The sequence below is a fragment of the Erpetoichthys calabaricus genome, chromosome 2 (assembly GCF_900747795.2).
Source record: "Erpetoichthys calabaricus chromosome 2, fErpCal1.3, whole genome shotgun sequence".
Classification (NCBI taxonomy): domain Eukaryota; kingdom Metazoa; phylum Chordata; class Cladistia; order Polypteriformes; family Polypteridae; genus Erpetoichthys; species Erpetoichthys calabaricus.
In genome coordinates, this window is record NC_041395.2 from 282,627,747 (window position 1) to 282,654,556 (window position 26,810).

Consider the following 26,810-nt stretch of genomic DNA (forward strand, 5'->3'; position numbering starts at 1 on the left):
TTTCCCTGGGTGATACAGTCCACATATTGGGAGAAGGCAGGTAATGTTTTGTCCAGCGTCACATGGTTAAAGTCTCCAGTGATTAGCACAAGCGCCTCAGGGTGCTGCGTTTGTGACTTAGCAACAGCAGAATGGATGATGTCACTCGCTGTCTCCGCGTCCGCCCGAGGAGGGATGTACACGACGACAACAATGACGTGTCCAAACTCCCTGGGCAAGTAATAGGGACGCAAACTTACGGCCAACAGTTCGATGTCCCTGCAGCAAGTGGAGATTTTGACGTTAATGTGTCCAGAGTTACACCACCGTGTATTAACATAGAGAGCGAGTCCTCCTCCTTTGTGCTTCCCACAGGTACTTGCATCTCTGTCCGCTCTAACTGTGCTAAACCCGGGTAGCTCCACGTTGGCATCTGGGATGGTGTTAGTTAGCCACGTTTCGCAGAAACACAACAAACTGCATTCTCTGTAGGTTCTGACATTTTTCACCAGCGCAGCCAGTTCGTCGATCTTATTTGAGATTGAGTTCACATTCCCCAGAATCACAGAAGGCACCAAAGGCTTAAAACGCCACTTTCTCGCAAGCCGCTTCATTTTTAGCTTAGTGCCAGCTCTGCTGCCACGATACCGCCTTCTTACCTCATCGGGTAAATAGGGAACCACACCGGCACTGGCATTTGTTCTCAGCGCTCAAAGTTGAGTACTTGAATAGACGAGTCTCGGCGTGTAAAAATCCATGCCCACGTTGTAAAAGTAAGTGTGTCCAGGGAACAAATCCACATAAAATAAAGTGATAGGAGTGATCAATAAATAAAAATAGAAAAATAAAAGTAGAAAAGTACACATACACATACAGTCATACACGGAGCTGCTGAAAAGGATGCCACTCTCGGCGGCACCGGAACTTTGTTATTCACTATTCACTATTACACTATACATCTGTTGTGATGTGAGAGTTTGCATATAAGTTGATAAATATTTTGTATGTCTTTATTTGTAACTTAGGCAAAGCAATGTAATATTAGTGTTACATTATTGATAATAACAGCAATGGTTTGATGGTTTAAGAACCCCTTCCCCCCTTTAGGAATGAGTCTCTTTGAATTTTACGACAGGATGAAGAAGTTCTATCCCCCCATTGGCTTGAAGTATGGCTGTTTGGAAGTGGCTTGTATCAGAAGCCTTTAAGTACTATGACGCCCTATTGGCTCTAGGGGTTGGACAGAAAATCTATACATTTGCTCACTCCCTCACTCTCTCTCTCTTGCCAAACTGATGCATGAACTGAAAAGGACAACACAATGAAGAACACAGCTCAGCAGCCATATTGAGACAGGCAGTGCGGCCTGTTCTGAAAAAAGCTGACCACAAATGATGCTTTAACTAGAGACATTTTTAAGTAACTAACAAGTCTGTGTGCTACACATCACCATTTAATTAGGTTGTATGGTTGCCAATATTCAAATGTACTTTGCATATTGCTATTATTTATGAATATTATCAATAATACATTGTTTAAATTGTAGCTTAACTCCTGCTTGTCTTTTTACTACACCTAATTGCCTATAGATATAGAAGGGAAGGTGGGGATAAGTTATATACTATAATACCTTATAAACAGTGGTAAGTCTGGGAAATTTGAGGCATTCTGACAAAGGCTACTTATTAATAATACAAAAGGGGAAAGTAGAGCAATATATTACTCTACCAAGACAAAACATCTCATAATTAAAGATCACGGGACCAATATAACTTGTCCTCCATGAAATGCCAACTGGGTCCCATGTGATCCACATTGGAACCCACAGCTGCCACCTGATGTTTTGGAAAAGTTCATCCAGCTGTTTTTGCTTGCCTGCATGATCTCTCACTCTATTTCATCTGTTGTGTGTCAATTTAGAAATTATTTCTTTAAGCATTTATGACCTATCAGCCTCTGCCAGGAATTTACCCACAATTATCCAGTTTCTGCTTTTCTGGAGAGGGATGGGGATGCTACATTCAAGACACTTCTGAAAGACAGAAGCATCCTGCTTGGGTAAAGGCTACTTGTATTAGAGAAACATAAAGACTTATATCATATAGTGATATGAGACTTGCATGTTAAGGCATCTGTATCTTTCTGACTTAAGTTTGTTTTCTTTGCAAACAAACCACTTCCAGAAAGTAAACACGCAGCTTTCCCCAGTGCTTGCGTCACCATATCTATACAATAGAAGCTGATTTCTGTCCTTCTGGCAATTACACTCCATTTGATATTTTCAGTGTAATGCACCACTTATTGAAATGTATTTTGTAATGCATGTAATAATACGATACACTAAATTTTAATTCCAATAGGGCATCAGAAACATTAGCACTGCAGTTGAGAATCCTATACCAAATGCTGTATAACTCAGGCAAAAGACAATATATAATTTATTAATAGAAAAAAATGTCATAGGTATGGTGAAATGTAGCTACACTCTGTTGAATTCATTTCAATTAGATGAAGCTTCAAGAGACTTTGACTTTCCTTGACCTCTCATTTCTCCTTCACTTTATAGCTGGCAACATATTAAGTTTCCACAGAGTGTGTCTGAAATGCTGCAATATTCTGATTTGCTGTGTAATCTTGCCCTTACTAGAGGTGGACAGGACCTTTGACTATTTTCAAACACATAACAAAATTGTCTCCATCACAGGTTGCAAATTCTGTCTCTTCACTGAAATTGAACAAGTGTATTCTGCATGAAACAAATAACATTTTATTAATAACACACTACTATTCCTTCGTTAAAGAAAGGAAATTAATGAGATTTAATGTAGTTGAAATACCATGAATTATAGGTGAATAAATCATTCTGACACACTAAAGCCAACAATGCTAATTAATTATATGTAGACGTTCATTATCATGGAGGTCCCATCAACACTATATCTGCTATAACACAACAAGGATACTTAAAGTCATATGGCAGCTTAAAGGGTGAAGAAGAACACAAACATTCTGCATTGTTTCCAACACATTCTAATTATATTGCTCTGTGCTTTATGTAGAGTTTCACTGCCCTTGTGAATCTGAAGCTCTGCTTAGAAGTCACTGATGGCTCCCATTATGTGTTCTAGTCTGTATACCAAATATGTCAAAATAAACAAGTGTGCAGTAAATACAGCTGCAGACAGCATGTGGGTCTTTGTTATAAGTGCAGGCGCAATGTTATTTCTATTATTTTAACACAACTAGTTTCTAATTTGGAAATAATGTATCACTCTTCACAGCCTGTGTCTCAATTTATTTAAAAGGGCAATTATTTTGGAGGCCTTATTTACAAAGTGCAATAGTAACTTAAATTTGAAGATCTAAATAGGTCAAGGGAAAATGAGCATCTAACACAATTATTCATTTGACAAATATCATTTTTAACAATAAACTATTGAAAAACAAATGACAAACAGTATTGCCACCTAAGTTACAGGCTTCTTTGACTCTGAAATTAGCTGACAGTCTTCTTTTGGCTCTCTTCCACCCTGACTAGAATAGCCTCTAGACAAGTTCTTGCCCTCATTCATCAAAGGTTTATTCCAAGCTTTCTCACCAATATTCTCTAAGGCCTTTTCTGCTCCTTCAATCTTCTAATCCATTTTTATTTTAAAAAGCCCAATTAATAGCATGTATCATTACAAGACACTGGACAGAGCAAATTAGATTACAGTACAGTATTAAAAATACAAAGAGATTATTATAAAAAAGTAAAGCCAAAAAAAAAAAAAACATAGTACAAACAGAAATCAGTAGGAGGGTCATCAGTGTTCTATATCCCATGGGACACTCACACCTCTTGGTAGTGTGCTCTTTTAATCATGACCTCCATTAAAGCCAACTATTGTCAACCACACAAACACAAAACTTCAATTAAAGTACCTTATTATTGTCCAGCACGGTGGGTTAGTGGATTTAATTCCTGCCTCATTAGTGTTGTTTGTTTTCTGTCTGTACACTGTTATTTCCCCAAAATCCCAGTGACGTGTGTTGTTGTTTACTGTGTGTATGAGTAGGGATTATCCAGGATTGTCTCTTGCTTTGCACCTAGACTGCCAGTATAGACTCCTGCCCATTACCACTGTGAAATGGATTAAGTCGGTCTATGAAAGTAATGTTATTATTTTTAATACTGGAATATTATCTCACCAGCCTTTGAAGTACAGGCTCAGTTGTCTTCAAGAACAGGGATTCCTGTCAAAAAGTAGAGCATGGAGAGTTAAAAACTTCATTGATGGATGGAGAAAATGTAAGCAATGGGGTGGATAAAAGCTAGATCAAATGATTCTGTGTGATACAAGTCATCACCCCTTCTGATGGTCTGGTTAGATTCATCACACTCTGAAACTACAGCAAGCAACTGTCTGGTGAACAGCACGTGTTTTAGTTGTCTCCCTCTCTCAGAAAGATGGCCATCTAGGTTTTAGTGAAAGATGTGGAACTTGGCTGATTGATAGCTTGCTGCAGTGGGACTGCTGTTCTGAGTGGCTGCTCCTTGATGTTACGACTACGATCAGAGGAATTGTGGATCAGATGGCAGAATACGGAGCACACCCAGCCAGGAAATGAAAATTGTAACGAGAACTGTCATATTCTTAATCAAGGAATGGGCGGGACGCTGGAATGCCTTGGAAATGGTGTCAATAAAATGACAGCCAAAACCAACAATGCAAATTACAGAAGTCATAGTTGATGTCCAGTCACTGAAGTCTTCATGTAAGCACCTTTAGTGCCTTACTTCCAAACTACGGCCCAAAGGCTACAGCCCTTTTAAGCAAACCATTGGTTGGCTTTTTGTAATGAAGTTTAAAGGGTGCACAAACTTACATACTTTCTCACTATTTCAAAGTAGTCGTCATGATTATAATGACTCACATTGATTACTTTTGTATATTATTTTCCTTTTGTATCTGTTCTGTATGAGAATATAATAAGTTGATCTTCATTTTGTGTGATTTTTTAAGGAATTTCCTGGCTGATACTTTATCTTCACTCTTGCTGGTAACCTAATGCACTGTGAAATGCAAAGTCTCTTTTCTGCTCACTCACGTGAGGTTTACCAGAGGCCATCTCATGCTTCAGTCACACTACAATGCCGCTGCTGCCACACTGATCTTCCATGGCTCCTTCCATGTAGCTTCGATAATCTTTCTTCTGCCACATCCACTGCCTGTACGTTCATGCTGTTCACTTTGGGTCAGAGGCAACATCATCTGCATTCACTTTCCCTATCTTTGTGAGCCAAGGCAAGCCAGGAACTTTTCTGAGACCCACTAGTAGCCACACAACTAGGTCAATGGATATAAGCAGTAGAGTACAGCAAGTCTAGTAAGTGCTCACGGTTTTATTCCCTGACCCGACCATTTTTTTTCTTGTTTTTATCAGTAAACCTTTTTTAAACATTATAAACTATCTGCTACAAAAAGTTTAAACTTCAATTTCAGCATAGCAAAATGTAAAACATATGCTTTAGGACAGACAGCTTTTCCTTTTCATCTTTTCTCCTACCATGTCTGGTGCAATCTAGGACTGGCAATTTGATCTTGGTGTTATTGTGCAGAGCAGATTATTTCTTTTGGATATCTTAACCTGCATGTACAGAATCACTGTAAAATGATAAATCGCAATATTCCACCCTTCCATCCACCCATCCAATATCTGTGCTAACTTTGTGAAATTCAGAATCACAAGGATTGAACTAAATCCTTGCAACATTTTTCCACATCTCAAACATGTGTAAGGTAGGTGAACTGATGGTGTTTTGGCCTGGTGTGAGTGTGAGTATGTTCATTAGCCTTCATACCTAGTGATGATGGAATTGTCTCCTATCCTTTCAATGGTGAGTTAGGCAAAGCAGAAGAATGGAAGGATTTTTATGAACAGCTTTTCTAATACTTTTGCGGTACTAATCTTTGTGCTGTTCTGCATGTGAAATTCTTTGCAGCACTTTGAACCAACTAACTGTGACGGGAAATTTATGAAATTTATTGAATGAGATTTTGTTGAGCATTCTGAATTCTATCCATCACTGGTTATTTACTTATTCACTTCTCTGTTTTTACCTCACTTGCCCCGATTGCCACTCCATTTCTAGATGCCTGTCAAAGTATTTCACAACCCATCTCTTGACTCTCAGCTGCTGACTTACACTTAAAATAAATGTTTTCTTCCTTATAAATGTGTATTTTCTTGCTCTCTACTAATGCTTTAAACTATGAATGTTATATAGTGGTGTATCCAAATATTCTCTTCTGAACTTTATCACTTTATTTATAGAATGGACAGTTTCTGCCACTGTGTTCTGCTCTTTCTGCCCCACACCTCACCTTGAATTGTAGATGCTAGTTTTCAATATAAGTAATGTTTGCAAGCACTTTTCCAAATGCTTAGCTACCTTTGCTCCTATGCAGGCAAAAAAATCTCTTGTGAAGGTAGAAATGTTTATAACGTCCTGCACAAGTATTTAGTGGCAACCAAAAAATAAAGTTTGTGGAGCAAAATTTGTATTTTAATTAACTCTGATATAGCATTAACACAAAAACACCCCTTCCACTTCCACTCATTAGTCTTAGTCTCAGTCTCCAATCCACATACATACATAATTATACATACCATATATCGTATGTATAAAATATTTTAGCTGGATGAGCCGTAATAGATAGATAGATAGATAGATAGATAGATAGATAGATAGATAGATAGATAGATAGATAGATAGATAGATAGATACTTTATTAATCCCAATGGGAAATTCACATTCTCCAGCAGCAGCATACTGATACAATAAATAATATTAATATTATAAATAATATTAAATTAAAGAATGATAATAATGATAATAATGCAGGTGAAAAACAGACAATAACTTTGTATAATGTTAAATGTTAACGTTTACCCCCCTGGATGGAATTGAAGAGTCGCATAGTTTGGGGGAGGAACGATCTCCTCAATCTGTCAGTGGAGCAGGACAGTGACAGCAGTCTGTCGCTGAAGCTGCTCTTCTGTCTGGAGATGACACTGTTTAGTGGATGCAGTGGATTCTCCATAATTGATAGGAGCCTGCTGAGCGCCCTTCGTTCTGCCACAGATGTTAAACTGTCCAGCTCCATGCCAACAATAGAGCCTGCCTTCCTCACCAGTTTGTCCAGGCGTGAGGCTTCTTTTCTCTTAATGCTGCCTCCCCAGCACACCACCGCCTAGAAGAGGGCGCTCGCCACAACTGTCTGATAGAACATCTGCAGCATCTTATTGCAGATGTTGAAGGACGCCAGCCTTCTAAGAAAGTATAGTCGGCTCTGTCCTTTCTTGCACAGCGCATCAGTATTGGCAGTCCAGTCTAATTTATCATCCAGCTGCACTCCCAGATATTTATAGGTCTGCACCATCTGCACACAGTCACCTTTGATGATCACAGGGTCTATGAGGGGTCTGGGCTTCCTAAAATCCACCACCAGCTCCTTGGTTTTGCTGGTGTTCAGTTGTAGGTGGTTTGAGTCGCACCATTTAACAAAGTCATTGATTAGGTCCCTATACTCATCCTCCAGCCCATTCCTGATGCAGCCCACGATAGCAGTGTCTTCAGCGAACTTTTGCACATGGCAGGACTCCGAGTTGTATTGGAAGTCCGATGTATATAGGCTGAACAGGACCGGAGAAAGTACAGTCCCTTGTGGCGCTCCTGTGCTGCTGACCACAATGTCAGACGTGCAGTTCCCAAGACGCACATACTGAGGTCTGTCTTTAAGATAGTCCACGATCCATGCCACTAGATATGAATCTAATCCCATCTCTGTCAGCTTGTCCCTAAGGAGCAGAGGTTGGATTGTGTTGAAGGCGCTAGAGAAGTCTAGAAACATAATTCTTACAGCACCACTGCCTCTGTCCAAGTGAGAGAGGGATCGGTGTAGCATATAGATGATGGCATCCTCAGCTCCCACCTTCTCCTGATATGCAAACTGCAGAGGGTCAAGGGCGTGTTGAACCTGTGGCCTAAGGTGGTGAAGCAGCAGCCTCTCCATGGTCTTCATCACATGTGATGTCAGAGCAACAGGCTGAAAGTCATTCAGCTCACTAGGACGTGATACCTTTGGGACTGGGGTGATACAAGATGTTTTCCAAAGCCTCGCGACTCTCCCCTGTTCCAGGCTCAGGTTGAAGATGCGCTGTAGAGGACCCCCCAGCTCCGATGCACAGACCTTCAGCAGTCGTGACGATACTCCATCTGGACCCGCAGCTCTCTGCTCACTTGCGCTGTTGTAATTATGGATGGGGATGTCTCTCCTATGCTGGTATCAGCAGAAGGATGTGTGGAAGGTGCAGTACTCCGAGGTGAGAGTGAGAGTGTGTTAGGGTGGTCAAACCTGTTAAAGAAGTTGTTCATTTGGTTTGCTTTCTTCACGTCTCTCTCGATGGTGGTACCCCGCTTGGAGCTGCAGCCAGTGATGATCTTCATCCCATCCCACACTTCCTTCATGCTGTTATTCTGCAACTTCTGCTCCAGCTTTCTCCTGTACTGCTCCTTCGCCGCCCTGAGCTGGACTTGGAGTTCCTTCTGCACGCGCTTGAGCTTATGCTGATCACTGTCTTTAAAAGCCCTTTTCTTCTGGTTCAAAAGGCCCTTGATGTCACTTGTAATCCATGGCTTGTTGTTAGCATAGCAGCGTACTGTTCTTACTGGAACTGCAATGTCCATACAGAAGTTGATGTAGTCAGTAGTGCACTCAACAACTTCCTCAATGTTCTCACTATGAGATCCCTGCAGGATATCCCAGTCTGTAGTTCCAAAACATTCTCTCAGAGTATTCTCAGCCTCCGGGGTCCACTTCCTGAATGATCGTGTGGTTACAGGTAGGACTCTCACTTTTGGTTTATAGTGAGGCTGAAGCAGAACCAGGTTATGATCTGCTTTCCCAAGCGCAGGCAGCGGGGTGGTGCTGTATGCGTCTTTAACGTTTGCATACAGTAAATCAATAGTCTTATTTCCCCGGGTGTTACAGTCCACATACTGGGAGAATGCAGGTAATGTTTTGTCCAGTGTCACATGGTTAAAGTCTCCAGCAATTAGCACAAGCGCCTTAGGGTGCTGCGTTTGTAACTTAGCAACAGCAGAATGGATGATGTCACTCGCTGACTCCACGTCCGCCCGAGGAGGAATGTATACAATAACAACAATGACGTGTCCAAACTCTCTGGGCAAGTAATAGGGACGTAAACTTACGGCCAACAGTTCGATGTCAGTAAGTAAGAAGTAGTAAGAAGAAATAAGGAATGTTCAGTCATTTTCAAATAGAATGGATGAATTGTCACTTGTCACCTCTCATGTCGAGTCACAGCACATTAAGGTACTGTGGCATTTTGGGTATTGCAGAGAACTGGTTTTAACTTCTTATTCCAGATGCTACTTTAATGCTGGATGGATTTTATCTGATACAATCAGACATAGTAGATATAAGGAAAGAGGGGGACTGTGGAAGTAAGTTACACCATCTTGATTAATGTTAATATATTTATCAATGTTTCTCTGCAAAGTAGACACAGCAGAAGAAAGTTTTCAGTCTTGTGTAAAAATTCTAATGATAAATCATTTTGAATATGTGATACCTTTAAACACGGGACTTTGGATTGAACGATCACAAAGTTCCAAGTATGTGTCATTTTCAATTTGGAAACACACCAAGTTGGAGCTTTTTTATTTATATTTTAATTCCCTTTAATGTAAACCTGTGGCATAACTAGGCAGAACCAACCACAATCTGACCCATCATAATAATAACAATAATAATAATTCTTTAAAGTTATACAGCACTTTTCTCACTACTCAAATCACTACAACACAGGCAGGAGCCGAGATGTGAGGCCACGATCTCCTTAGCTCTACCATTGCCCCACCTGCATACTGCCCCCAAGAAGACTGTTATTAGACAACCACTGCTCTCTTATTTTAGCCAAGATAGAAGTTATTGTGTACATTTTGGGGGTTATTGTTTGTTATAATATTTCTGTTTTACTTGTGGTACTGTAAGATCTTAAGTATTATCTATCTATCTCTCAATCTAATGACAAAACTCTTTAAAAATGTAAGCATCCCAACACAAATTAAAAGCAAGATAGAAAATGTATACATTGCATAACATTCAAATGGATCAGTGGACTGAATTAACTTTTTTAATAGTTGGTTCCTTTAAAATTTGCATGTATTTACTTGGCAAAAGTCAGAGACATGACATTTTTGTTTATTAAATATTATTCTAACAATGAGTAATGTCTGTAAATAACAGTAATAACAGAATGTAAATTACATGTTAGTAGCCTTCGTAAAATTATTGTTTTTACGGGCATTTTACAATATCACATAGTTCAAAAACAAGTGCAGATATGCTTATAGCAACTGAACCAGCTTTCACAGATAGCAGATTCCAATCCAATTAATACAAAAATTGGATCAATTGATGTAGTATTTTTATCTGTTTGTTGTGGAGAGTCTATGGCTAATTGTAGTTCATATTTCTTAAATATAATATTTTTGAAAGAAGTAATCAACTGAGAGTGAGAATCTATATTGACGTCCACCCATGTGTGCAATCAACAGACATGAGGGTGACTTCTCAGGCATACACACGATTCAGTTTTGTTTGCACATCCTTAGTGGCTCCTGACAGCAAAAAAAGAAAATAAAAAATTTCACATAACTTCTTTCAAGGTAAAGTTAAAAGAGAAAATTAAACAATAATTGAGGTTACATGGTAGGTTTCTCTGTTCAAAAATAGATGATTTTGAAAATCTAGCAATTTTTTAAATGGGAGTTTCTGAAATTTTCAAAATGTGTATGGTGTGCTCTGTTCGAGATATCTCAGTAAACATTGGCACATATTTGTTAAGGAAATGTCAATTTTCAACAAAATCGATCCACTTTCGGCAGAGTTGTTTCATGGAGACAGACAGCTGTGATGATAACAATAGGGGATTGCACATTTTATGTGAACATATTTAAAAACAAGACGGTTTTGGTTATGAGAAAATGAGGAATAAAGAGTAGAGTACGGCACTGATAATAAACTAAACAAGATGATTAAAAATGATATTTATGGCACCCTGCTCATTTTCTTGCTCACTCGCTGTCGGCCTATCATGGTGGTTCAAAATGTGAATGCTATCCTGTTGGAATTCTTTAAGCTATCCAGACTTTGGACCTTTGCTTCTCAGCAAACCACTTGGAAACAGCTGAAGAGCAAAGAACCCAGCCACATATAAGAAACTCATCCATGACCCTATTGTACCAGAGTCTCTTATTCTGATGATGTGCTACTTTCCCATGCTCTAACGGTTTGTTTCAAGATGTTACCCGCATAAAAAGTCAAGAAAGTGTTATTTTTCCTTTAATGTTTGGGTGTTTTGTCCTTAGCTGCCCATTTTGAGGTGTGTGTGGGAGTGTTTATGGGCTGTCAATTGGCAGCCTGTGATAAAAGTGCCTACTTTTTTTTAGGGAACATGTTGTCCCTGCAAAATACTGTCACCTGACAAGTAGTTTGGAATAGATTTCAAAGGAACCTATAAAAATACCTTTTCTGCTTTATTTGCTTTTATCTGTGCATTCATCAGTATTTCAAATCTACTAAATCTATAAGACACTGAATGGCTATTCATAAGCACCATGGTAATAGATTTTTGACAATGGCACCATTTTCTTCCTTGTTATTTTATTTTATTCAAAGTGCCCTGTGCCACTCCTGTCCATCTGGCCACATCAGTGGGCACATATTTTAATAAAACCATCATGTAATTATCGTCTTTTTTTCAGGTCTTTTTCTGTGTGTCCTCTGTTGCTCTTGATGAGGTGCCGGAGTCTTTTTTTTTCCAGTCTGTTGCATTTTGCTGAATTCTCACCATGGTGTACAATAATGAGCTTTGTCATAAAAGGGCAAAAAGAGGTGAGCAAAGCAGAAAAGACAGAGTTTCATGTTGCCAGGCTTCCCTGCCTTGACCATCCTAATGAGCGGTGGTGACTCATGCAGCTGGTGAGGTTCTGGACCTTTCCACAGTAGGAGTGCACCTTAAAACAAACTCACCCCCCAGTCTGTGCCTACTTTTGCACGCCCTGTTTCCAACTGCAATATCACACTGAGGTAAGGGTAAGAAGAGGAAGGCTGATCTGAGGACATCTGCCACTGTTTTAACTCTAAGCAAATGAGCACTAATGCAATTAGGATATACAAAGAAAAAGCTATTAGGATGGTAGAATTGAATGGGCATTGCTCTCATGTTTGTATAATTAATACAGTACTGCATTTGGAGACACCACAAATACAGTTAGACAGGCATTCTTGATGTTAGAAATTAGAGATTTTTTTAAACAAGACGTTTCTCTGTCTTATAGTGCTATTGACATTACAATCTGGAATCAAACCTAATCTAATTGCATCTAACATTGTTTTCAGTTTCTTTCAGCTGTTCTTAAGTAATGTCTTTGGTAAGATAAACCTAGGCTCTTTATAAATGTTAATACTGTACCAACAACAACATTTATTTCTATAGCACATTTTCATACACAGAATGTAGCTCAAAGTCCTTTACAAGATGTCAAAGATATAGTTACAAGAAATGAAAAATAAGTCAAATTAGGCAAGAAAAATAATGATTAAGTAATAAATGATCATGATGAGCTTACACAACATATTGTCACACACGTGCGCATGGGAGGCAGCTAAATGGCTTGAGTAAAGGCAGTTCTGAGGCATGCCGGGATGTGGCAGAGTGCACTGACTCTTTTTCTCCCTTCCCTGTAGACCATTCACGGGAGATTCCACCTGGCTCTCTTGACGTCACTTCCGGGACTGAGCCAATGGAAGGAGACCTTGCCAGTTCCAGCCCCTGTGATGTCACGTCCAGGCTCGAACCAATGGCTGAAGAACATGAGCCCGATCCTTATGATCTCACTTCCTGTCTCCCCCTTTAAAAGCCTGCACCTTTTCCCTATTTTCTCAGTCTTGTTTTGGACTCTGTTGTATGCACATCAGTGCTGTATATTTTAAGAAAGCAACTTTGCAGCCAGGATACCAAATTATATGGGTGGCTGCCCCAAACCTTTATATGACTCTTTCTCGAGTTTGTGACAATATATATATATATAGTTGGTAGAAAGTAGAGTCTAATATATAAAATTGTATTCTAAGTCCCTAAAAATGGGTACAATGATGAGGTCAGATGGCCTTCAGTTAAGCTGGAGGAAATAAACGAAATCTGCAAGGGTTCCAAGGCCGAAAGACCTCCCAGCCCCCACCAGGTATCCTACCTAATATAAATGTTCTTTAGTCATTCCTTAATGTGTTTTAGGGTTTGTCCCAGAGGATTTGATGCAGTCGCTCTTGTGGACAGCTGAGGTATCTGCTTTCAGTTGAGTATCACAGGCAGCTGCAGGGTACTTACTCAAGTGGGGGTGGCATTTTGTACCAGAATATTATGCATATATACAGTAATATATTGGCCGGTGGTGAGGAACAAGTCGGGAGCCAAGATAAATGTTGGGGTACCACCCTGGTAACGCTGTTTAAAAAATAGGTAAAATCGGGTGCTCAAGCGCACAACTGAAAGGTCACTGACGGGTCACATACATCTCGGACCACATACAAATCGGGTTATGACCAAAATGTTCACCAAACTTTTGCATCTGTTCACGAACACTCACTCAGGTGACGAACAAGCCAGTTTCCCTTCTGGTTCGTACATACCGATGATTTCCGCACGTGTTCAGTCTCTCCCTGTGCATTCCCTGTGCAGCGAAGCGAGCAAGAGAGAGACAGCGAGCGAAAGAGCACGGGAACATGAGTGAGCTTGAGAAAGTGAGAGAGAGAGCGCAAGAGAGCGAGCAAAAGAGAGAAAGCACGAGCGAGAGAGAGAGTGAGAGAGCGAGAGAGCCCAAGCAGGGGTGTTTTGGCCGACAATCAGTGGGGGAGAAGGAAGCGGTTGCTCTAGTTGAGTAATCAAGGAGCTGGAGTGACCAGAAGAAGTAAGTAAACATTTAGTTTTCTATTACAGTGTGCAGTCTATGGTATAATTAACTATTTTTGTGCTTAAAAATCTTTAAAAAAATATATATTTACATACAGCTCATATGGTCTGGAATGGATTAATTGTATTTACATACAATCCTATGGGGGAAATTACTTTGGGTCATGACCAAATCGGGTTGCGACCAGAGTTTTGGAATGAATTATGGTCGCCACCCAAGGTTCCACTGCACTTTGTTAGCTTAGTTGAATGGTGATTTTTAATTTTTGTTTATTTTATCAAAGGGACAAATACATTTTTTTGTGACAATGAGTCATTTTCAAAAAACAGTGATATTAGAATGTAATTATATATTCTAGTTGTGTACATAATATGCATTTTAAATAACATTTTACAGTAACATGTACTATAGGTAAAATATCAAGTCACTTTGGTTCTTTGATGGTAAATTATAGTGTTAACGAAATGTTTAATCATTTCAATCTGCTGATGATGCAGCCATGAGGAAGTTTTTAATGTAATGGGAATAAGAATTATTTTTTCATTGTATAAATAACAGCTCCTTTTCTCTTCCATTTTTTTCTAGATAGGTTAAATGATTTTTGCTTTCCTTACTTGCATTTTGTTACTTTTATGCTTATGAGGATCATTTAACTTGCCTGAAAAAACATCAAGCAGCAGGAGCAGTAAGTAAATAAGTTTACTGTCCACTTGTGGTCCTGCTGGCATTTCATTAACTTGTATAAAGTATCTGTTCTGTTGTCAAGAGTGGCCATCATATGTGTAAAAGAGCAGAAATATAACAGATGACATAACCTCTCTCAAGATAAATTTAAACAAGTATACTAAATCAGTTATTGAGGAAGTAATTTCATTTAATTTTGAAAATTGTAGAAATTCACCAAATCTTTTAAAATGGTGGTTTTTCAAATCTGAAAAATGTGTATGGTGTAGTCTGTTCAAAATATCTCGACATTCTAGACAAATTTCCTGGAAGACTGTGTACCAAATTTCAAAAAAATAATTCCACTGGGAACCATGGCATTTCATGTGAACAGACTGAAGGACAGACATAATAATAACAATAGGTGTCTAACACATTTTATGCATCTAAAAAGACTAAGAACTTGTGAAGTATTTGGAGAGAGGCAAACTGAGACTTACCTGAATAGCAGAGTACACCAAATGAAAATGTCTTTAGTGTCTGGATTTTGGATTCAAAAAGCAGAATTTAACTGGAGTCAAAAAATTAAAGCAAAGTCAAGTTCTTGAACTTTTTACCAACCATGATAACTAAGTTTGATAACAAAAGCTAAATGAAAGTTCTTCTACAGAAAGAGGACAAGCAAACACATGTGGCCATCAGTGGACATAGAGCTTTGTGTTCATGTCACCCACTATAAAAAAAAACTTTCACTGACAAAACATTCTGAACTTCTCAGTATGTCTGAGGGTAAAATAATATGTTTATAGGACACCTAGCACCTTTTAATTCTTTAACACATGGATCTGAATAAGTGTTGTTTGCTTTTCCTAAACATTCAATATGTCGTAAACTCAGATCATGCTTATAATTCCAAGCTCCAACATGAAAAGTGGTGAGGCAGCCTTTTGCTGTTATGCCCCTAAAATATGGAATACTTTACCAATAGAAAATCACCAGGGTAATACTGCAGAACAATTTAAAAAAATGCTAAAGACACATTATTTTAAAATGTTTTTTTCTAAACTACATTTTAGTTGTATTTCAATTAGTCTACTAGGGCACTGAACTATCACTTTCCTCTGGGTTCTGCAATTCCATACTAATCTGTGCTATTTTCTGCAGTCTTTTCCAATTCTTCTGTGGTGACAGTCTGTGCCACCACCACCTGATCAAGGTACCATGCTGCCCCCTGTGTTTATGGATTGAAAGGCAGGTGCCCCAGATGTCCACATGATCATCATTATCAAATTCTTCCATGGGAAGCCTGTAAACAATGAGGACTGATTTAGACCATCTGTTTTAGGTAGAATGCCCAGTGGGGCCTGGTGGTTTTTGGGCCTTGGAACCCCTGCAGATTTTGTTTTTTTTCTCTAGCCTAACTGGAGTTTTTTTTGCTTTTTCTTTCATCCTGGCCCTCTGTCCTTACCCTTTTATCTGTTACAAACTGTGTAATATTATTGCCTAATCTTGTTTGTTTCTGTTTTATATATTAACTTCCTTTTATTTTATCTTGTAAAGCACTTTGACCACTTTGTATGAAAATGTGCTATATAAATAAATGTTATTGTTGCTTGGCAGTCATTCTCTAGATGTGTCTTTTTCCTTTCACCTTTACTGGAAACTATTAAGAACTCTGAGAAAAAGTGATATTTGCTCTCTGGCTATCCAAAAAAACATTATCTCTCACTTATTTGTTGTCATACTATCTCTTGCAATATACAATGTTTTCTTTTTTATTGTAAAAATGATTAGCCACATTCTACATTATTTAAATATTTAATCTGTTATTTTATCAAGTGGATTTTTGAAGCATTCTAATGCATCTGTTGGGAATGGCTTCATTTGATTCTACATTCATTTTTTTATTATAAACAATGCCTGTTCTAAATCATTATGCTGTACACATGCAGCCTGCTCTGGTTTTATTGTAAAATTAGTCAAGTAAACAAATCACTGTTTACCAAAGGAAAAGCTAAGCACATATGGCAAACTCTTAAAAAATGTTACTGGGCTACTTAAGGGTATTTGTAAAGGGGTCTTTCTACTTGCATATGCAATTTCAGATTAGTGATTTTCAAGAAACTTTTTCCAGCTTTTTCAGTGCTCAACAGCTTAGTCTACTTAGCTCAACAGCCCATCAGCTTTGTATCTCACAATAAAGTCCAGATATTACCAAGAAATCAGAGACCAGGGGCCTCATGCATAACGCAGTGCATAGAATTCACACTAAAACATGGCGTACGGACAAAAGCTGAAATGTGCGTATGCACAAAAAAATCCAGATGCATAAATCTGTGCGAACACCAACTTCCATGTTTTTCCGCTCCATAAATCCCGGTCAGCGTGAAAAGTAACGCACATGCACGCGCCTGCTGCCACTCCCAAACTCCTCCCAGAATTACGCCTCTTTGAATATGCAAATCAATATAAATAGTCCTTAAGCACAGCATTCTGTGAAAAAGCAATGGCAAAAGCACGGGGGAAAATAGAAGAATTTCAGCGAATACCAAGTGGAGGCAAGGAAAAAAGTATTATTTGTTGGTTTAAACAGTGGTATGAACAACAAAAGGAAGTTGATCGAGTGACATAGAGTGTTGGAGAAACTCGAAAGCTCAAGTTCACAAAGTCGCACAGTGCCTGAAATAAAAAAGAAGTTGTCAGATATTAAAGTCGCCGTGAAAACCGTCTGAGTGTCATATGAAAGCTTATTATGGTACAGAGAAAAGAAAAAAAATAGGGACACAGTGGGAAAAAAGCTTGAAATGTCAGCTTTAATCTCGAAATTTCCACTTTAATCATGTAGTTTATTTTGTCATTAAGGCAGAACATCATAAACTTCATCTTAAAATCGTTTAATTTACTAGTTTCTCAAATACCATCGTAACTAAAGTAGCACGTTAAATGCTTTGTTTTGTATTTGATCTTCTATGTGCTCTATGTGTGTGAATCACTACATGCTTCTTAAATGGGCTTTCTCTTCCTCCCACAGCAAACAGAATCTATTACATTCGTGATATTACAGCTCTCTGAATAAATGAAATACTGATATAATTGATATCATTTTCATGATAATATGAATTAAAGCATGTTATTAAACATGGGAACACGGTGGCGCAGTGATAGTGATGAACTGGCACCCCGCCCAGAGATTGTTCCTGCCTCCCGCAAGATACTTGCTGCGCCGTGCGTGACCTTTGATGAAATAATTTATTGCAGCAGTACTGTTTCTTTCAAACGTACTAACCTCCTATTTCTGTCCTTCCTTTTCTTTCCCCAAGTAACCAATCGCCACACAATCAGCTCTGTAATAGACGTTAAGCCATCTGTAAGCTTAGAACGCAGATTCTTCAAAACTTTTAAGGAACATTGAAATATCTTCATAGTACATGTTTAATTTTTCCATCCATCTATCCATCCAGTGTCGCGCCAGTCCCAGCAAGAATACAGTGCTAGGCAGGAACCAATCCCTGAATGGGAGCCAGCTCATCGCTAGCGCTGTGACACCGTGTCTTCACATGTTTAATTATTAAAAATATAGATTATTTAAATGATGTTAACATTTTATCTGTATAATGTAATAAACATATTTTGCTGCATTTCATCTTAAAAATTATATCGTCATCATATGTAAATACGAGCTTTATAAAGTGGCTCAGGTTGAGCAATATTATTACTGCATCGCAAGTTTACAGTGAGGTAATTGTACTTATAAGTACAAACAGTTCTGCAAGGACCACTTGATTGAGTGCGTTTAGAGTTCTTGGGATGAAATTGTTTCTGAACTGCGAGGTCCGTACAGGAAAGGCTCTGAAGCGTTTGTCGAATGGGAGCAGTTCAATTAGGCAGCATGGCTGAGGCAGCGTGTGCTTAATGCTGTATACCGATAATTCTCTTTACGATCAGCTGCTGTAGAGTTGTGATTCTACACTCAAATACAGTGGGATAAATACTTGAGAGTAACAACGCTAAAGCAGCTATTGTATTTGAAATAGTTTGGCCATTCCGTATATTGTTACGGGTTAATTACAATCAGATGCCTTAAACTAATAAACAATATGCGGTTAATTTCAGTGTATTTGATAAAGTCGCGTCAGGGATGTGCATCTAAAAAAGAAAGGGAAACCACACTGGAACAGTAGCACTGCTTTGATGCTGGGTGCTGCCAGTTTGCAAAACCGAGCAGAGAATTTGTGTACGTCAAGGATTTAGCTGGTGTGAAAATGTACATGTTTAGTTTTTATACATCGCAATTTGAACGTGGAAACAGACGTATGCAACATTTTTGTGCATACGCACCATTTATACATGAGGCTGCTGGTGAAGGCCACTCCCCTCCCACCTCAAATGCCATTAAAATGGGCAGTCCTCACAGAAGACAGTGTTCTTTAGAACTTGACTCTCAACTAGGACAGAGTTTCCTCTGAAAGAACTTTATGCTACCCTTACGAAAGGCTGTAAGGAAGCCATACTTATTTTGAGTAACAACAGAACTATGTGATTTTTTTTTTATTTGTATGCTGATTAAACAGGATTGACCGGCTGGTCCCCAAACATTCCTTCTGCATTCTCTGGTCTATTAACCCAGTCACATACAGTGGTGTGAAAAACTATTTGCCCCCTTCCTGATTTCTTATTCTTTTGCATGTTTGTCACACAAAATGTTTCTGATCATCAAACACATTTAACCATTAGTCAAATATAACACAAGTAAACACAAAATGCAGTTTTTAAATGATGGTGTTTATTATTTAGGGAGAAAAAAAATCCAAACCTACATGGCCCTGTGTGAAAAAGTAATTGCCCCCTTGTTAAAAAATAACCTAACTGTGGTGTATCACACCTGAGTTCAATTTCCGTAGCCACCCCCAGGCCTGATTACTGCCACACCTGTTTCAATCAAGAAATCACTTAAATAGGAGCTGCCTGACACAGAGAAGTAGACCAAAAGCACCTCAAAAGCTAGACATCATGCCAAGATCCAAAGAAATTCAGGAACAAATGAGAACAGAAGTCTGGTAAAGGTTATAAAGCCATTTCTAAAGCTTTGGGACTCCAGCGAACCACAGTGAGAGCCATTATCCACAAATGGCAAAAACATGGAACAGTGGTGAACCTTCCCAGGAGTGGCCAGCCGACCAAAATTACCCCAAGAGCGCAGAGACGACTCATCCGAGAGGTCACAAAAGACCCCAGGACAACGTCTAAAGAACTGCAGGCCTCACTTACCTCAATTAAGGTCAGTGTTCACGACTCCACCATAAGAAAGAGACTGGGCAAAAACGGCCTGCATGGCAGATTTCCAAGACGCAAACCACTGTTAAGCAAAAAGAACATTAGGGCTCGTCTCAATTTTGCTAAGAAACATCTCCATGATTGCCAAGACTTTTGGGAAAATACCTTGTGGACTGATGAGTCAAAAGTTGAACTTTTTGGAAGGCAAATGTCCCGTTACATCTGGCGTAAAAGGAACACAGCATTTCAGAAAAAGAACATCATACCAACAGTAAAATATGGTGGTGGTAGTGTGATGGTCTGAGGTTGTTTTGCTGATTCAGGACCTGGAAGGCTTGCTGTGATAGAAGGAACCATGAATTCTACTGTCTACCAAAAAATCCTGAAGGAGAATGTCCGGCTATCTGTTCGTCAACTCAAGCTGAAGCGATCTTGGGTGCTGCAACAGTACAATGACCCAAAACACACCAGCAAATCCACCTCTGAATGGCTGAAGAAAAACAAAATGAAGACTTTGGAGTGGCCTAGTCAAAGTCCTGACCTGAATCCAATTGAGATGCTATGGCATGACCTTAAAAAGGCGGTTCATGCTAGAAAACCCTCAAATAAAGCTGAATTACAACAATTTTGCAAAGATGAGTGGGCCAAAATTCCTCCAGAGCGCTGTAATAGACTCATTGCAAGTTATCGCAAACGCTTGATTGCAGTTATTGCTGCTAAGGGTGGCCCAACCAGTTATTAGGTTCAGGGGGCAATTACTTTTTCACACAGGGCCATGTAGGTTTGGATTTTTTTTTTCTCCCTAAATAATAAAAACCACCATTTACAAACTGCATTTTGTGTTTACTTGTGTTATATTTGACTAATGGTTAAATGTGTTTGATGATCAGAAACATTTTGTGTGACAAACATGCAAAAGAATAAGAAATCAGGAAGGGGGCAAATAGTTTTTCACACCACTGTAGTCTATTTTCTTATTGCAATTTTTTTTATTACATATTACACATTTCCTTATGTCACTTACACTGAACAAGTATTTGTAAAACTTTCGCTTACTGAAAAAACTTTGGTGAACATGATAGATATCTAAAAAAATGAACACAAATATCATTTTTGATTGACTATATCACATAGGAATTTGGAGAATCATTAAATTTTCATTGAATTTAGTGTGTTGAATTGCTTAGTGATGCTGACACATTACGTTAGCTCAACTAGAAAAAAATGTTTTGCTACTAATTTTCATTTGTACTCTACATCTGATGCTTCTTGTTTCAGTGTCTTAACAATAGTAGCCCAGCAAGCTTTTCCATCATTGCAATGTCCTGGTGAAACCTTTCACCATGTTCATCACTGAGTCTATCAGTATTAGCAGGGAAGAAGTCCAAATGTGAATACAGAAAATGAATCTTGAGGAACATGTTGCACTTCATGGTTTTGTATGCTTGAAGTATGCTGTCATTCCAATGGACATTTTTTGGGGCTCAGTAGTTGCCAAAAAAATTGTCAACAATAGTCTTGAATGCCTTCCATATCACTGATGATGTGTCTGATTTGTGGTCCAACAAAAGAGCCTTCCTTAATCTTGGCATCTGTTATTTGTGAAACTATCTGTCTCAAATATCAAAATCCTTTACCTTACTTCTTCTTCTTCTTTCGGCTGTTCCTGTTAGCGGTTGCCACAGCAGATCACCTTCTTCCATATCGTCCTGTCTTCAGCATCTTGCTCTGTTACACCCACCACCTGCATGTCCTCTCTCACCACATCCATAAACCTTCTCTTAGGCCTTCCTCTTTTCCTCTTCCCTGGCAGCTCTATCCTTAACATCCCTTTCTCAATATACTCAGCATCTCTTCTCTGCATATGTCCAAACCAACGTAATCTCGCCTCTCTGACTTTGTCTCCCAACCGTCCAACCTGAGCTGACCCTTTAATGTTCTCATTTCTAATCCTGTCCATCCTCATCACACCCAATGCAAATCTTAGCATCTTTAACTATGCCACCTTCAGCTCTGTCTCCTGTTTTCTGGTCAGTGCCACCGTCACCAACCCATATAACATAGCTGGTCTCACTACTGTCTTGTAGACCTTCCCTTTCACTCTTGCTGATACCCGTCTGTCACAAATCACCTTACTTATTCTTCACTTTCACAAAATCTTTATCATTCCCTATTTTACATGAAGAGGTTGCAAAACTATCTTTGTTGGGTCAAAAAGTAATTGATGGGCCATACTTTCCTGCCCACTGCGGCCAGTCATTTTTAACGTAGTGAGACTCTTTAGCATGGCTGTCTGTTTTGCTAATAAAACAACGCTTCTTGCTATATCTGCTCCAAGTTGCAGTTCTACTACTTTTAGATAATGACAGATGTTCCAACTGTAGTTTTTGTATTGTATATGTGTAATTATAATATGAGAGGAAATCACAAAATTAGCTGACTGCAATAAAGTGGTACGTGATAATAAAAGTTAAACGTGATTTTTGTGATTAGCAGTCCAAAATCAAGAAGATACACCCAAAAGTGTTCAGGGAGCAAAATGTTTAGATGTTCGATTAGATCAAACAATTCTTTGCAATCAAATTGTGAATAAATACAAAGTGTACAAATCAGTTGTCTGTAAATGACTTTAGTGTGACTTCTCAGCAACCATCTAGTCTGAAGGGCAGTCTGCATGTCTCAATGTAATTAGGGCAGAATGCTGTCCAATCTGCTTTACTGGCTGAGGAATGGCTTGTGTAAGTCTTGGAATGTCTTCTGTAAGTTACACACAGAGAGGCTGGCACAAGATTGTAGGCAAGAAATAAGTATACTTCAGATAATTCATGCATTATTCTCAATAGGAGTGTTAATAATGGGGAAGAAGACGAGTACTCATTGCGGGTATGGATGATTTCTTTTATTGAAGCTGTCATGTCTTCATCATATAAGCAATAAACTTATTTGAAGCTGTAGAAAAAACTCAGCTGAACTAAATGCTCATTATTATGTAAAATTAATTTTCTTGTGTTTTCTTCGGTAAAGTAATGATGACTATATCACTGATATAACAAACATTTTGATAAAGATCAGTGATCAGTCAATTTAATGACACGATCTAGCCATAGGCAACCAAACTGAACACATTCCAAAGGGTTATAGTACAGATAAATGGAAAAGCAGTTGGCAATGAAAGATAATATGTTTAAACCGTGGAATATGAGAAATATGGTAAGCTTGAATTTATAGATAGGGACTTGGGAAGTGAAGCTGAACCAAGATGTTACACGTGAAATCCATAAAGTGCCAGTAAATGAGGGTATTAGCTTAGTCTTGTTACAGTATATCCAGTATGCTTGTCTACTGTGTTTCATGATCATTTTTTTATGGAATAAATCACTTTTATGCTTACAGCCTTTCAATTTTTTAGTTTCATCCTTACAGCTGGTTGTGTGCTTTATTTCTTTACACCATATAAAATATAAGCTATTATATACTATTCATATAAATCATTACCGTTAAATCTGTTAGTGCAGTATTCATGTGTCCCAAAATTGAAGACCAACAAAATTAATCAGGAGGGTGCAAAGTCCATTTATCCCTGTTTTACTTCTCATGGTGCTAAACAAATGTGTGATTGCGTTGATTAGGCTTAAAAAGAAGCATAGAAATAGTTAAAGTGTAGCAGAAAGTTGGCAGAAGCTATCTGAGTTCCATTTCAGCCTGAGCTTATAGGATGGCAGTAGTTGTGTTTATCTAGGGCTAATCTTTGCAATGCTTGTCCTTTTGTGCTTGCTGTTGGTGGTGTTTGTTTTTCTCTCAGTCTGTAATGCTCACAGTTCTAAACTGAATTAACCGGGTTTGATTATGGATCAATCAATGTGTAGTTTTTAATTGTTGAGTGCATGGACTGTCAATGAGTGCTTGCGATGGTCAATGTGTTTGCTCCATTGCTGTTGTCAGTGAATAATGGCCTGATTTCTTTTATGTCATTTTTAATGTACAGTAATCCCTCGCTATATCGCGCTTCGCCTTTCGCGGCTTCACTCTATCGCGGATTTTATATGTAAGCATATTTAAATATATATCGTGGATTTTTTGCTGGTTCGCGGATTTCTGAGGACAATGGGTCTTTTAATTTCTGGTACATGCTTCCTCAGTTGGTTTGCCCAGTTGATTTCATACAAGGGACGCTATTGGCAGATGGCTGAGAAGCTACCCAACTTACTTTTCTTTCTCTCTCTCTTGCGCTGACTATCTGTGATCCTGACGTAGGGGGTGTAAGCAGGGGGGCTGTTCGCACACCTAGACGATACGGACGCTCGTCTAAAAATGCTGAAAGATTATCTTCACGTTGCTACCTTCTGTGTGCAGCTTTTAAGTATGCTGCACGGTGCTTTGCATACTTAAAAGCCCAAAGGGCACGTATTGATTTTTTTATCTGTCTCTCTCTATCTCTCTCTAACTCTCTCTCTCTCTCTGCTCCTGACGGAGGGGGTGTGAGCTGCCGCCTTCAACAGCTTTGTGCCGCGGTGCTTCGCATACTTACAAGTGCTCCTTTGAAGAGGAAGATATGCTTGCATTCTTTTAATTGTAAGACTGAACTGTCATCTCTGTCTTGTCATGGAGCACAGTTTAAACTTTTGAAAAAGAGACAAATGTTTGCAGTGTTTGAATAACGTTCCTGTCTCTCTACAACCTCCTGTGTTTCTGCGCAAATCTGTGACCCAAGCATGACAATATAAAAATAACCATATAAACATATGGTTTCTACTTCGCGGATTTTCTTTTTTCGCGGGTGGCTCTGGAACGCAACCCCCGCGATTGAGGAGGGATTACTGTATAAACATTTCCTAACATAGCCTTTACTAACACTTAAGCTCTGCAGTGTTGATTACATTATGAAAATTATATATATATATATATATATATATATATATATATATATATATATATATATATATATATATATATATACAGTGACCACTAGGGGCCATTGAAACATCCCAAACCCCAGACACAACCACAGAGACAAATCTGTTTTTAAATAAATGGTTTTATTACAAATAATTACATTTATAAAAGCTTCTTTGTCATACTGCCTCAAGCACAATACAGAGACCAAATTCTCTCTTGTTCTCTTTTCCTCCACTCCTCTCGGGTAAGCTTTGTCCTCTTCTACCAGACCCCAACTCACCTGGGTGAGGCAGAGTGGCTCCTTTTATCTGAGTCCTCGGAGTACTTCCATATCCAAGACATTGCCTGTAAGAAACTTCCGGGTTAGATGAAAGTCAAAGAAAGGAAGGATTATACATCCCTTCAGTGCCCCCTGGTGGCACTTACAGATCCCAACATAACTGTCCCAGGGGACTACAGTTTCTGTTGTGCCTTGCAGGTGTCCATGCAAGTTGGATCATCCAGGGATGCTGCCACCGAGCCTTGGAGCCTTGGAGCATGTAGCCCTGGCAGGTTGTCTTTTCCTGTCCTTCATCACACTGGCCCCCTGGTCAGGTATTGTCCCTTGGTGCAGTCCTGGCAGGATGCCAGAGTACCCACTTCCACACTGGTATCTTCTGCCAATCTCCTGGCTAAGGTAGGGGACACCCTGCTACTCTTCCTGTCCACTTGCCACCTGGGCCAGGTAAAGGAGGGGAGTCCATGCCATCCATTATAATTATATATATATATATATATATACTAGGGGGCAAGCCCCCCTGGCGCCTTCAGCACCCAACTCCCAGTTGCGGCCAATCTGCCGCTTGTGTTGTGAAGAGGGGGCTGAATGAACCCCTAGGAGACGCTGTCGCTCCTCGGAAACCCCCTGTTAAACGGTGATACAATGGGGAACAAATGTTTTTTTTTTCCTCCTTTTTGCTCGATAAGCTGCTGGCGTGCTGCTGCTGCGGTGCCACATGATCTGCAGCACTTTAGACATTTAAAAGCCTGTACAGCAGCTGTCCTACTCTTTGTCTTTTATTTCCGGCCCCGGGCATGGCTCTTGGCACTCTTGGTTAATTCTTGTCTCATGGGACGTGAGTTCTTGATATTTTTTAGTTTATAATTTAAAAATGGAATAAGAATCTGAAAATCTAACAACATCACATTAAAGTTCAATAAATTCTGAATGATTTCAGAATCAGAAATCAATAAATTCAAGAATGATACCAAACTTTTATATATGTAGGTTTTAATCTAAGCCGATTTAAAGTGTGACAAAAAACGTGACATAAAAACATGACATAAAATCGTTGCACAAAATCGTTGCACTTTTAGGGTTAGGATTTCATATAGAGAGAGTAGATATTTATATATATATATATATACTAGCAAAATACCCGCGCTTCGCAGCGGAGAAGTAGTGTGTTAAAGAGGTTATCTATACTAATAAAAGGCAAAGCCCTCACTGACTGACTGACTGACTGACTGACTGACTCATCACTAATTCTCCAACTTCCCGTGTAGGTAGAAGGCTGAAATTTGGCAGGCTCATTCCTTACAGCTTACTTACAAAAGTTAGGCAGGTTTCATTTCGAAATTCTACGCGTAATGGTCATAACTGGAACCTGTTTTTTGTCCATATACTCTAATGGAGGAGGCGGAGTCACGTATTGCATCATCACGTATTACGCCTCCTACGTAATCACGTGAACTGAAAACGAAGAAGAGATTTACAGCACAAGTCAAACGCGGGAACGAAGGTAAATGACGTTAATTGTTGACTGTCTTTTAATACTGTGTAAGCATACATATTAACACATGTGCAATTAAACGTGTGCATTTACGGGGTGATTTCTCAGGCTTAAAAGCTCGCCTTTTATTAAAAAGGTAATTGCAAACTCTTTTCATTCTGAAGGGCACAAACCACGTT